This window comes from Lactuca saligna, chromosome 4 (assembly GCF_052625555.1).
Source record: "Lactuca saligna cultivar CGN05327 chromosome 4, ASM5262555v1, whole genome shotgun sequence".
NCBI classification, from domain to species: Eukaryota; Viridiplantae; Streptophyta; class Magnoliopsida; order Asterales; family Asteraceae; genus Lactuca; species Lactuca saligna.
Window position 1 is genome coordinate 110,958,848 of NC_136420.1, and position 14,306 is coordinate 110,973,153.

A 14,306-nucleotide genomic window follows, 5' to 3' on the forward strand; every position below is an offset into this window, starting at 1 on the left:
CACTGTTTGATGTGGGATTCGAATGTTAATCAATAAGAGTTGTTGGGTGTCAGACAATGCTTCAGACATAAACGGATCCTATTTAACATATAAATGCACTTATATGTATTACATGAGAACATAACACTATTTTTTTATAGAAGGAAATCACCTTAGGGACTATGGAACACTTGAACTAAGTGTTAGAATCACACATGATTGAAGATGGGGGGGGGGGGTGCAGCCGTAATCAGGAGTGTACAATCATGGGTTAGCGGCCCAACAGGGTTTATGACGCAACAGTTTACGCAACAAGTGTTTGTAGCCCATGGGTTTATGGCCCATGAGTTTACGGCCGTAAACACTTGGTGAGAGGTGCGATATTTGGTGTTTCTGATGGGTTTTGATCATTCTAACACTTCCTAAGTGTACATGCAACCCTAATAACCTTGGATCTATGTTTGTCTAATTATCATGTAAAGTTGAATTCCAAGGTTATATTCCTATCTAGCATACATGGGGAAAAATTTTAACTTAAAGTATAGATAGAATAACTTACCTTGTTGTTGTTTGTGTTCCTTGAAACCTTGTGAGCCTAGCACCCCAAGTGTGATGCCTCAAATGCTTCACACAACACCAAATGCTCTTGGAAGAACTTATGAGAGAACACACACTTCTCAAAAATCGGCCAAGCCCTCTTGTTTCTTAGTGTAGCCGATTTTGGTGGAGAATATGATTCTTATATAGTGTAGACACATCTAGGGTTACACCATGTAAACCCTAATGTGTCATGACTCTTCATTTCCATGACCCATGGGTTTGTAACTCCCATGGAGCATCCATGAAGCATCCTATGGGTAGAACCCAACTTGATAATCCATGGAGCCTCTTAGCCCACTATACAAGATATGGATGATTTACATAATCAACCCATATATTTAATTAGTTCTCTTTTGACCACCTAATTAATTCTTAATTAATTATTGATCAAACTAATCAAATAATATTATTAATATATTAGAACTTATAATATATTAATAATCTCCAAGTGTTATTTCTCTCATTTAGTCTATCCAATTGCATGGTGCCATGCAACCCAAATGGACCATGCCGGGTCGGGTCAAGTGCATACCAGAAATAGTTATGGACTTAGACACCTTATCTAACAGTTTCAAGGTCCATTCTAGTCTCTTGGAATTGTTCTAAGCCTTGTGCACAGCTCAAAGTAGGGTTTAAAGGCCATTAATCGACCAAAGATGGAGTTTACGGCCAGTGAAGGGTGTACGACCATACACACGAGTTTATGACCGTAAACCCATTTCGTGTTCATGATTTGTGTCGATTTTTAGAAGAAAAACCAATGATTTCTAGTAGATATCAAGCATATATGGTAGTTACTTACTGTAAGAGGCTTGAAATGAGGTTTTTAGCCACCAAGAACTAGTGTGTGTTCTTGGTGGGAGAGAAAATGTAGAACAAAATTAAATTGATGAGATGAAACATGGATTCATCACTAGAAAAGGGATTAAAATACAATTAAAGTCAAGAATCACTTACATTTTGAGCGTCATTGATCAAACTCGAAATTGTAGAGAGGGAAAGTCCTTAGAGTGTGTAAAGGATTAATTGAAGGCCACTCATCCCTTATATAGGGGTGAGTTTACGGCCAAGGGGTGGGGTGCGGGTGTATGGCTGTAAACTTGAGTTTGCGGTCGTACACTCCTCTCGAAGGGGTGTTTGGACCGGATGCTATGCTTTGACTTGGAAAAACTTGTTCTTGGACCCAAACTTCGATTGTACAGAGTTTAAAATATTTAATTAGACCCGAGATAATGCTGACAAGAGCAGAAATAAATTTCGAATTGATTTATTTATAATGTTTTGAACGGAAGAAATTTCGGGTTGTTACAATCATGGGACTCGACGAGTGTTTGAGCAAAATCGGTGAGTCCAAGGCAATCTCCTAATCTTTGAAGATGGACTCGACAAACTGTTCTTACAACTCGACGAGTAATAGACTGGACACATTCTTATGAGGGAGATGAACTTGATGAGTTCAGGGATGAACTCGACGAGTCGGATGAAGATGTTCCCGATGGTATGGTTGAAGGATAACCCATCGAGTTCTTGCTAGAGTCGACGAGTAGAGTCGGCGATTTTTCTAGGTTGGAGGAGTATGTCCTCGACGATTTGGAAGACCAACTCGTCGAGTCAGGTCAACTGGATGTTGACTTTAACCAATGTTAACTTTAACTGAATTGAGTTGACCCTGGTTAGGGTTGCATATTCCAATTGTTAACTTAAAAGGGTTGTTGTGAAGGGATTGAGGAGTCGAGAAGAGTCGATTTGCACACCGAGGACAATTCAAACACTACACAACATCGACGTGAGTTACCTTCCAGTAGAAGTAGGTTTAAGGCACCAACGCCAGCCCACTAGTAGATGTTTAATTGAGATGATTGTCTTTGTGATAATTATCAGGTTTACTATTTCTTGATATGTGTGTATGCTAGTATGCTATGTTATGTGAGATAGTATCAGTAGGAGGGGACTAGTCCCCGATTCGGTGTCTAGGACCAATGGGTAGGTCGGACATCCCATATATGTCTGATAGCATGATTATGATATGATATTATATACTAGCGGTAGGGGTGAAATATTATCCGTGTTCGGTTGAGATAGACCGGAGGGTAGGTCGACACCCCAGAATAGCCTAACATGGGTAGGTCAGCACCCCATAATGGCTTGACATGGGTTGGTCAACACCTCAGAATGGCTTGACATGGCTAGGTCGGGCACCCCAGAATTTCCTGGCAATATGTATGTGGTAGTGGTATGTGGTATGATGGGGGAACTCACTAATCTTTGTGCTTTTAGTTTCAGGTATCTCTCCATCTAAGGGGAAGGAGTCGGTGGTGTAGCGGCACATCACACTCACACACATATGGGATTGTACTCTAATTTATATTACATGTGTTAACATGGTTTTTGAATACGTTGTTATAGTTTTTTTTATATAGAATGACATGGCCTTGGTAATGTTTTGGTAAACTATGTTGTGAAGTATTTATTTAAAATGAAATTTTTTGTCTCGAAAATTGGGATGCTACAAGTTGGTATCAGAGCCTTGGTTTGAGGGATACAGACTCACCCTCGGGAGGTGTCTGAACTCAAACTGAGGGCTTGAAAGATTTTTACAAGGAAATAGTTTTTTCTAAATTTTAAATTAAAGAGTTTTGAGAAAAAATGAGGTGTATGATGCATGTGACCGACCAAGCGCAAGCAAGTTTTCCCCATGATACATGTACTTGTAATGTTATATGATATGATTATGAGAACTGCATGCTATATTAGGGATAAGGATCTAGGAGGATGCCTTGTACGCCTGTTATGTGTTTATGAGAACTGCATGCTACAATAGGACTAAGGATCTAAGAAGGATGCCTTGTATGCCTGCTATAGGAGCTCATTGAGTCGTATATTCGAGCTATTAGTTAGCAGTGAGATAGCATGATTAGGTTATGCTTGATTTTGGTACTCAATGCACGAATGATGCTTGCTTTGTGATATAGCGGTTCTGGCTAACTTTCACTAACTAGTAAGCAAATATGTAAAGGTATTCGCAAGCTAGTTAGGGAAAGGTGGTAGGGACCCTTAGTGTAGCTGATGGCGGAGAGTAAATCAGAGGGTGCCCTAGGAAATACTAGGATGAGACAATTGGGAAAGGGATAATGGTTAAGGGACTTGGTGAAGTTGAGGCAATCCTTGAGGAAAGTAAGGATTGATGTGGAAGGTAGTATGGGCCCGTACTACTAAAATCAAATGATCCGTACTCGAGTCAAGGAGGGACAAGATTGAACCTGGTAACTTGGGGAGTGTGTGAGACCTCTGAAAAATATGTATGATGCTGACATTTACGTATTTTATTTTTAGTATGGTGGTCACACGACATGGAGCAAGAGGTTCAAGATTTGGATCAGGATCAGGATCAGGCTCGGGTGCAGAGTCCGAGCAGGTCGATGACGGGATATGCGAGTTCATCGCATCTGAGATCACAAGTGGTATTACCCTTGAGGCGACCCCAGTCGTTTTCGGGTTAATCAAGGAGGGGATTATTGAGCTGATGGAGGATCACCTACGGACATTTAGGAGTGATTTGATGTCTAGCCAGACGGGTACGCGCACACTGTCCTTCAAGGATTTCAGGGGGAGTGGTGCGCCGGACGTTCACGGTTGAAGGACCCTATTTCCGCCAGGAGATGGATCATAGACATTGAGTCTGTGCATTTGATGAGCTTCTTCCCAGATGGGTCGTAGGTCATCTTTGTTGCGAGATGTTTGAGGGATAGAGCTAGAGATTGGTAGGATTCTGTTGGTGACTCACTGGGAGCCCCAACCATCGAGGCGATGACTTGGTTAGATTTTGTGACCCGATTCAGGGCGGAGTTTGCGCCAGCTATGGAGCTTCAGTAGCTGGCTAGGGAGTTTCTTGACATGAGACAAATGACTTAGTTAGTTGCGGAGATCACCACCAAGTTCATGGAGAGGGCCTTATTGGTACCTCAGTATGCAGGCGACTAGGAGAAGCAGAAGACATGCTATGACGATATGTTGAGGGTTGTTATCCAGGAGCATGTCACTTATTCAGCTTGCCCGACCCTGGAGTCCATAATTGCCAGCGCGCAGGAGAGGGAGATTGATTTGGAGCACCTCAGGAAGAGGAAGGCAAAGACTGAGCAGGTTACAGGGGTTTTGGGGAAGAAACCCAAGGGATCCAACGTTACGTCGAAGGGCCAGTTGGGCCAGAGTCAATGCAGGAAATGCGGCAGGCTGCATGAGTGAGCTTGTAGAGCAGGATCTTTGGGCTGCTACAAGTGCGACAAGACGGGGTACTTTGGCAAGGGTTGTACTACCCCCGTCCACACGGTTCAGATGTCAAACTTGATTTGCTTCCATTACAATAAGAGGGGCCATAAGAAGGCCAACTGCCCTAGATTGTTAGCAGCATCAGCAGCAGCGCCAGTGACGGCACTGACTCCAATGACAGCACGAGTGGCAGATGGCCGGAAGGTCAAGGCAGAGGGTCCAGTGGTGCGGAGCCGAGCATTTCAACTGACAGCCGAAGAGGTACGCGCCGCACCTGATGTGGTAACGGGTATGATTTTTACTCTTTTCTCTTTTATCTTATGTTGCTGTGATTTTTAATATGATATATATATATATATATATATATATATATATATATATATATATATATATATATATATATATATATATATATATATATATATATATATATATATATATATATATATGCTCTGTTTCGGATCATTCCATGTGAACTGCATCCCATTTTAGGTGTTGTTTGATTCGGGTGCTACCCAATCGTTCTTCTCTCTTGCGCTTAGCAAGAAGTTTCCTGAGTCCTCAGGCATGTTGGGCTGCCCTCTAGAGGTCGAGATTGCAGACAACCGGTCAGTACGAGTATCAGAGGTTTTTAGGGATTGTGTTATGAGATTTTTCGAGGAGCGTTACATGGCATACTTGGTTCCCATACTTTTACGGGGGAACAAGATTATTATAGGTATGGATTGGCTAAGCCCCAATAGGGTGGTGATTGATTGCGCGCAGCAGTTGGTGCGGGCTAGGACTCCACGTGGGGGAGAGCTAGTGATTTAGGGCGAGAGGCCACAACAAGGACCAACTTTATGTTCAACAGCGACAGATAAGCACCACCTTCAGTAGGGTTGTGCAGGATATGTTGCCTGCATTATGGATACCCGGGAGGTGGGTAAGGCGACGGTGGGTGATGTGCTAGTAGTACGAGAGTTCGCGGATGTATTTCCTAAGGAGTTTCCTGGGATACCTCCAGAGAAACAGGTAGAGTTCAGGATCGACTTAGTCCCTGTTGCAGGACTAGTTAGACAAGGGATTCATTAGACCGAGCAGTTCACCCTGGGGAGCACAAATTTTATCTGTGAAGAAGAAGGACGGGTCGCATCGGATGTGTATAGACTATCGGGAGCTAAATAAGGTAATAGTGACGAACTGTTACCCACTCCCAAGGATTGATGACCTCTTTGATCAGCTACAGGGATCATCTTTGTTCTCCAAGATCGATTCGCATTCGGGTTATCATCTGTCACACCCCCAAACCAAGGATGGCGGAAACGTCCGGGGTTGGAGGACTTCATGTAGTATAATAACCACAATTTCAATAGTAATTTAAGCAAACACAACCAACATATATATAATTGAAAATTTTACATCACTTGTATGAATTACATGGTTCAAAATCAATTACAATATGTTGACAAAATATGAAAAGTTTGACGCCTTAACGTCCCATCCTCAAAAGCACTTGATTACCTGATTAGTGTTTTCCTGAGAATACAAGTTGTTTGAAAAGTGTCAACACAAAGGTTGGTGACTTCATAAGCTTATATTATAAAACTTAGTAGAAGTCTTTCACATGTAAATGTCGCGTTTGTTTCAGAAAAATCCGATATTTTCCTTGAAATCCGTAAAATGTAGCCTTATAACCAAAGACCAAAATGTATAAGAAATCATCCTTACTTAGTAGAAATGTCGTGAGTTTGAAATGATATGGAAAGTAAATTTTAAATCAACCTAAAACCTACTTCGGTTTTATGAAATCCTGTAAACTTTATGAATTGTTATCTCCCTAGGTGAGTCGTTATAATCATACTGTGACTATGTGAACCTGCCACAACGTTTCACCAGCATCGCGAAAATGAAATGACATTTGTCACCCGTAGACCTGCAGGTCCCACTGTAGCTAGCAACAAGGTGTGGGGTGTCAAACCCAATATAGATCTATATACAAGTATCACGTTCTCCCTCAAGGAGATTTTGATTATAACTACCAGGAATTATATCCCGCACTCGGACGTACGGGGAGAGAGAGAGAGTCTCACAACATAGGTTAACAAGTTTACGTGAAATGTGTGTGAATATAAATCTTTCTTGTATGAATGTACCCTTTTTGTACGAGTGTGTTGAGTGATGTATCATAAACTATACCTATTATAGTTTATCTAAAATGTATGTAATATGTATGAACTCTTTTATAGATATGTATTAGTGTTATGAATTTATCAAACTATACTTTTTATAGTTTAATATACGTGTTCTAAATGAATGAATAATATTTATTATGAATTACTTAGTTTCAGTTCATGATGACAAACTAACAAGGAAACACATTCAATAATTAGAACTCATGATTATACAATTTGCTCAACATAATACAAAGTGTTATGATATTTACATGCTGTTGGCTAACTTTAGCCATTCTGCCCTGTTTTGGAAAAATCATAGAAAAATCATACGAAGTCGAAAACTAGATCCGTAAATTCTGAGAGTTCAAAAAATGTGTCTAGTTTACTCATAATTTTTATCACAATTTTTAAGGACCTCCAACCTGGGTGAATAAGTCCAAAATCACAGACTAGTCCGGATTGTTGTTTGAAATGATAGGCAGTTTTGTAAAAATCACCATAAATTGTAGAAAAATCGTATGGAGATGTGCAAGTAGCCATTTTAAATCTAAGAACTTGAACTATTTGCATCTTGTACAGTATTTGCATCTTGTACAGTTTTGAAAACAAAAATGTTTAAGATGCCCAAAACAGTCCGTGAATGGAGTTGAACTTTTCTGATGAAGGCTGTTAGAAAAATTTAGTTATATTCTTAGTGTTTTAACTTGTATCCCCCCCCTGAAAACTTAAGAAAACAAGAAAATGTAGGGGTATGAACTCACCTTAAGTGATTTCAGTAGATGATTGTTGAAGAATGGAAGTGTTTAATTCAAGAACACTTGGAGATGCCTTGAAGATTTTCGAGAATCTAACATTATAGTTATGGAGTTTGTGTAAGAAATCAAAGATTTGAGTAGAATGAAGTGAAATAATAATAGGGAGGATGAATTTTACTTACTAAGAGTGGAAGAACACTTGAAATCAGCCTTGAATCTCGAAATTTGTGTAGAAAAAGTTTGAGAGAAAAGTGGTGTTTGTTACTTAGTGGAATGAGAGCAATGAGAGAAAATGAGGAGAGTGGGTGTTTGTTCCAGCTCAAAAAAACATGGGAGTGAGTGTAATTTGAGTGTAAGGGACATTGAAGTGACATAGGTAAGGTGGGTAGGTATGGCTGGTCATAGAGTGGGTGTGGGGTGGTTGCTTGTGTCATAAGTTAAGGCAAAGTCAACACTCCACCTTAAATAAATCCCCCATTAGATCTTTATTATTTAGATAATGATTTTCATAAAAATATGTTTAAATTATGAATATTTAGAGTTTATTATGTTAAAATATAATTTCTGGAGAAAATCCCGCTTTAAAATCACGAAAAACGGGCTTAAAATGTTAAAAATATCAAAAATGGGCTAAAAGTGACAAATTTCTGAAATCTGCCCGAGGTTCGGCCTTCTGATGCTGAAACCGAGAGGAGGGAGGGTAGAAACCGAGAGGGGAGAAGAGAGAGGGTAGGAACCGAGAGGGGGGAGGAGAGAACAGAGAGGCGCGAAGAGACAGAGAGGAGAGAAGGAGCAGAGACCGAGAGGAGGGAAGAGACAGAGAGGCGGAGTAGAGATCGAGCGACCAAAAGAGAGACCGAGAGAGGCAGAGAGTGAGTAGATAGAGACCGAGCGACCAGAAGAGAGACCGAGAGAGGCAGAGAGTGAGAAGACAGAGACCGAGCGACCAGAAGAGAGACCGAGAGAGGCAGAGACTGAGACTCGATCTCGCATGCCTCAGCCAACAGAGGCTCGGTTCTAGTCCTAAGAGGCCTCTCTTCTTGGTTTCGGTTCCTAAAGCCTATTTTTCTCGTTTTCGCCCCGTTTTAAGCCGTTTTTGACCTGGTTAAGGGTCGGTATGACCCGAATGATTCCAAAAAGTTACGGGAACTTTTGAGAGAGATTTGGGAGACTTGGAGAGATTTGGGAGAGATTTGACATTCTTGGAGAGATTTCTCATACAAAGAGATATTTGAGAGAGATTTCACATACTTGGAGAGATTTGGGAGAGATTTGACATTCTTGGAGAGATTTCTCATACAAAGAGATATTTGATAGAGATTTCAAGTGTGGCATTTGTGAGTGTTTGGCTCCGCAATGCAAGTTTCTTGAGCCCCGTTAAGTCATGATTAAGGATCCCACACACTCCGGATGAGTATCCAACATGGTTTTTATCAGTTTAGTTCATTAATTAGCACTAGGGCTTAGGAAATTTTAACACAAGACTTTTCTCAAGTGATGTTTTCCCATTAATATAGCAAGTTATACAGTATGAACATAACACAAACCCTAATACACAAGGTTTAATCGAGTTGACCGGCTTGACTTCATGACTTGACTTGACTCAAGATTGACGATTGTCACATCATCAGATGAGGGTCAGAGAGGAGGATATGCAGAAGACTGCCTTCCGGACGCGTTATGGTCACTATGAGTTTGTGGTGATGCCCTTCAGGCTCACCAATGCTCCTGCCACATTCATAGATCTCATGAACCGCGTGTGCAGACTGATGTAGGATCGATCTGTGATAGTTTTCATCAATGGCATCTTGGTTTATTCCAAGATGCGAGAGCGGAATGAGGAGAACTTATGGGAGGTTCTGGATGCTATGAGGAGGGAAAGCTTGTCAACCAAAACAGGATTTCGGTTGACCCTACCAAAGTGGAGGTCGTGATGAGGTGGGAGGTTCCGAGGTATCGATCTGAGATTCATAGATTTCTAGGGTTGGGTGGACTTCTCTAAGATAGTCGTGCCCTTGACCCGACTGACGAGGAAAGCCGTGATCTTTTGCTGGGGGCGTGAGCAATAGGACGCGTTTGAGACGTTGAGATAGAGATTGTGCGAGGCGCGAATCTTAGCCCCACCGCATGGGATGAAGGATTTTGTAGTATATTGTGATGCGTCCATCTCATGTTTGGGCACGATATTGATGCAAAGAGGGCATGTTATCGCTTAAGCTTTGAGGCAGCTGAAGCCTTACTGGGCGAACTATCCGACGCACGAATTGGAGTTGGGGGCTATTGTTTTTGCCCACAAAATCTAGTGCCATTACCTTTATGGGGTTCGGTGTTCCATTTACACTGATCATAAGAGCCTGAGGTATCTTATGGACCAGCCAAATCTAAACATGAGGCAATGTGGGTGGCTTGATGTGGTAAAGGACTATAATTGTGAGATCCTCTACCACCCAAGGAAGGCCAATGTCGTGGCCGACGCACTTAGCTGCAAGGCAGAACCGATCAGGGACATCTTTCTGAGGATGACAGTTGTGACTACGCTGTTGGAGAAGATTCGGGAGGCCCAGCAGGAAGCCATAAAGGAGGAACATCGAAAGAGCTAGCGAATTGTGGGTCAGGTTTCCTCCTTCGACTACGATAGTCGGGGATTGTTGACTCTTCACCGTAGGGTGTGGCTCCCATATCATGGAGGTGTACAACAAGTATTGATGGAGGAGGCCTACCAATCCAGATTCTCTATCCATCCTGGGGTGACAAAGATGTACATGGATCTTCGTCTTAATTATTGGTGGCCCTGTATGAAGAGGGATGTATCTTGGTTTATGGAGAGCTGGCTGACCTTCAGAAAGATCAAGGATGAGCACCAGAGACCTCATGGCAAGGTTGAACCATTGGATATCCCGCTGTAAAAGTGGGAGGATATTATTATGGATTTTATCCTGAAGCTTCCCAAAACCGCGTGTGGAGTAGATTTGATTTGGGTCTTCATAGATCGGTTGACCAATAGCACCCATTTTATTCTGATTCAGGAGAGAATTTCAGCTGAAAAGTTGGCCGAAATCTATATCAAGGAGGTAGTGGCGCGTCACGGGGTGCCAGTTTCAGTGATTTTTTGACAGGGATGTGCGGTTTACTTCTAGGTTTTGGAAGAAGTTTCATGATGAGCTGGGTACTTGCCTGCATTTTAGCACTGCCTTTCACCCACATAAGAATGGTCAGAGCGAGCAGACCATCCAGACTCTGGAGGATATGCTGAGGGTGTGTGTTTTAGACTTCGGAGGTAGTTGGGATACTTACCTTCCATTGGCGTAGTTTTCATATAATAATATATATATCGTGCGAGTATCGACCATCCTGCTTTTGATATGTAGCATGGGAGGAAGTGCAGGACCCCGATATGCTGGGGAGAGGTTGGTTAAAGGGTCATGGGGAGTATCGAGGTTGTACTCCAGACGACGGAGAGGATCCACCAGGTTCGGAGCAGGTTTCAGACTGCTCAAAGTCGGTAGAAAAGTTATGCCAACAAGCGTCGATCAGACTTGGAGTTCCAGGTTGGGGATATGGTGCTCCTGAAAGTGTCGCCTTGGAAGGGCGTCATTCAATTCAGGAAGTGGGGCAAGCTGGGCCCCAAGTATATTGGACCCTTCAAGGTTGTAACCCGGGTAGGCAAGGTGGCATATAGGCTGGATCTGCGAGCCAAACTCAATTAGATTCATAGCACTTTTCACGTCTTCCAATTGCGAGAGTGTCTGATGGACAATTCGGAAGTAGTGCCATTAGAGGATATTCATGTGGATCACAGCCTGAATTACATTGAGCAGCCAGTAGAAATTCTTGACAGGAAATCTTTTACCACATAAAATTCCTTTCGAATTACATACTGCTATCAACGTAAAATCTGTCACACACCCAAACCAGAACGACGGAAATGTCTGAGGGTGGATGACTTCATGTACAGTATCATAACAATTAAATAATAATGATCACAACCATACAACCATCATAATCATAATTTAGAGTTTTACATTATATTCAAACCATTTATTGTTTGATATCAAAATACACATGATTTAAAAAAATATATGACACGATGCTATAGCGTTCCATTCTCAAAAAACGTTTTGATTACTTGCTTACTGAATTCCTGAGAATACAAGAAACTTTGAAAAAGTTTCAACAATTAAGTTGGTGAGTTCATAAGATTTTTGTATGAGAAAAATCTGCCATTTTTCCATGTAAGATGATAGAATGTGATTTCCAGAAAATCCAATATGTTCTTTTCAAATAAACTGTAGGTCTTAATTCCAAGAACAAAACTGTAAGTAGTGTTGTACTGGACAATAGTGTAATGTAGTTTTATTATTATACAAAACTAATTGAAGGTAAGTTATTCATGTAAACTAAATGTATTGTTAATACCCTATGTGAGTTATTATAACTATGCTAAACGACATAGATGGTCTGTCACGACGTTCTTCAGGCGTCGACATGTTATGACATTTTTCACCCTAGACCTACTAGTCTAATTGTAGCTAATAGTTTAGGTGCGAGATTGACAATCCCGTACAGATATATACACAAGTATAACATTGTCTTTGGGGAGATTCAGTTTATAATACAGAACTTCAGTATGTACTCTAGTAAGTACATGAAGATAGTGTCTCACAACTTTGTATCAACAGGTTTACGTATAGTGTAATGAAAACCCTTTTGTAACTAGAAAATTTCCCTTCCCATTATAGTTTCATAGTGTAAAATAATTATACCTTTAAATAATTATTTCTTTGTCTCGAGAGGGTAAACTAGTGAAAATGCCCCATAAACTATACTTATTATAGTTTATAAAAAATGTTTCGTTGACATGAAAAACCTTTTTATGTAATTTTATCATTTTTACCATGATAAAAGTAATATGGAAGGAAATACTTATATATGTATTTTTATATAATTATGCACCTTGCTCAACATGTTACAAAGGTGATAAAGTCTCATAAAATATACTTACATAGTTTATTATAGCAATTTAATTTGTACCCTATATATATATATATATATATATATATATATATATATATATATATATATATATATGTGTGTGTGTGTGTGTGTGTGTGTCTGTGTGTGTGTATAAGAATAACATAGCGTGTTTGTACTTATTTTTCATAGCTTTATGTTTTTATCAAAACTCTACAATTAAAAGTTCACAAGTTTGGTAATAAGGCTGTTTCATGTATTTTGCACGTTTTTCACAAAAAGCAAGAAAACATATTTAAACATTTGCGTTTTAACGTAAGTTTTCTCGTGTTTTACTTGTATCCCCCCCTTTTAAAACATGGAAAAGTATTGAAAAATGTAGGGGTATGAACTCACCTTGAGTGTGATTGTGGCTGGATAAAGAGGTGATGGTGAAGATTTTCAAGCCTAGAACACTTGAAAGGAGTTGTATCTTATGCATTTTAACACATAATAATGTGTGTGAATGAGATGAACTATCACGAAAGTATTTTAAAAACACTATATTAAAAAGGAATACTTACCAAAACTACTAGGAATTAATCTTGAAGAACAAATCCTTGGAAAGTTGAACTTGATCTTGAGAGAAAGGGTAAAGTAGGTGAAGAAAATGTTGAAAATTTGATGGGGGTTGTAGAGGCTCTCAAGCGAAGTTAAATAGGGGGAAACGAGGGTGGGGTGAAGTGACGTTTGCATTGAGTTGTGGAATATATCATGTTGGGAAAAGATCCACCAATCATACTGCAGCACCACCGAAATCACATGGGGATTTCGGCCAAGCACCACCAAGATTACCAAGTGATTTCGGTCATGGTACCACCAAGATCACCTAGTGATTTCGATCCAGGTACCACTAAGATCACCAAGTGATTTCAGTCCAAGTACCAACTGGGATTACATGGTGATTTCGGTCTAGGTACCAACCGCAATCATAATTTCTTGGGTCCTAATCGGTTGACCTTCGTTGACTTGTTTGATGTTTTCTGATTTGTTAACTTTGATTGAGCATAAACTGCCAGTTGTCACATTATCCCCCCATTAGAAGAAATTTTGTCCCGAATTAGGTGCTAGAGTGGGTACTAATCAGCTAGGGAAAAGATTTGGGTACTTCTGTGTCATTTGATATTCTCATTCCCAGGTGTATTCAGGCCCTCTCTTGGCGTTCCAACATACCTTCATTATGGGTATGCGGCTTTGATTCGTCCTTTTGACCTCTCTGTCCATGGTTTCCACAGGTTCTTCTACGATGTGTAGGCTCTTCTTTACCTCGATTTCATTGAGTGGGATTTCAAGAGTCTTTTTGGATAAAACTTCTTCAGGTCGGTGATGTGTGTAAAACTCACTTAGTTTTAATCCTACTTTAATTATCAAATAACACACAAAAGGCAGTGAACCTATCAATTGTGGTATAGCTAAATAAGCAGGGTATCGAACACAGGGAACGACAAATTAAATTAAAAACTAATTCTATCTAAGTTGATTAAGAAATAGGTGTTTTTCTCTAGTTTTACAAGACTAGAAACTTACTAACTATAACTAA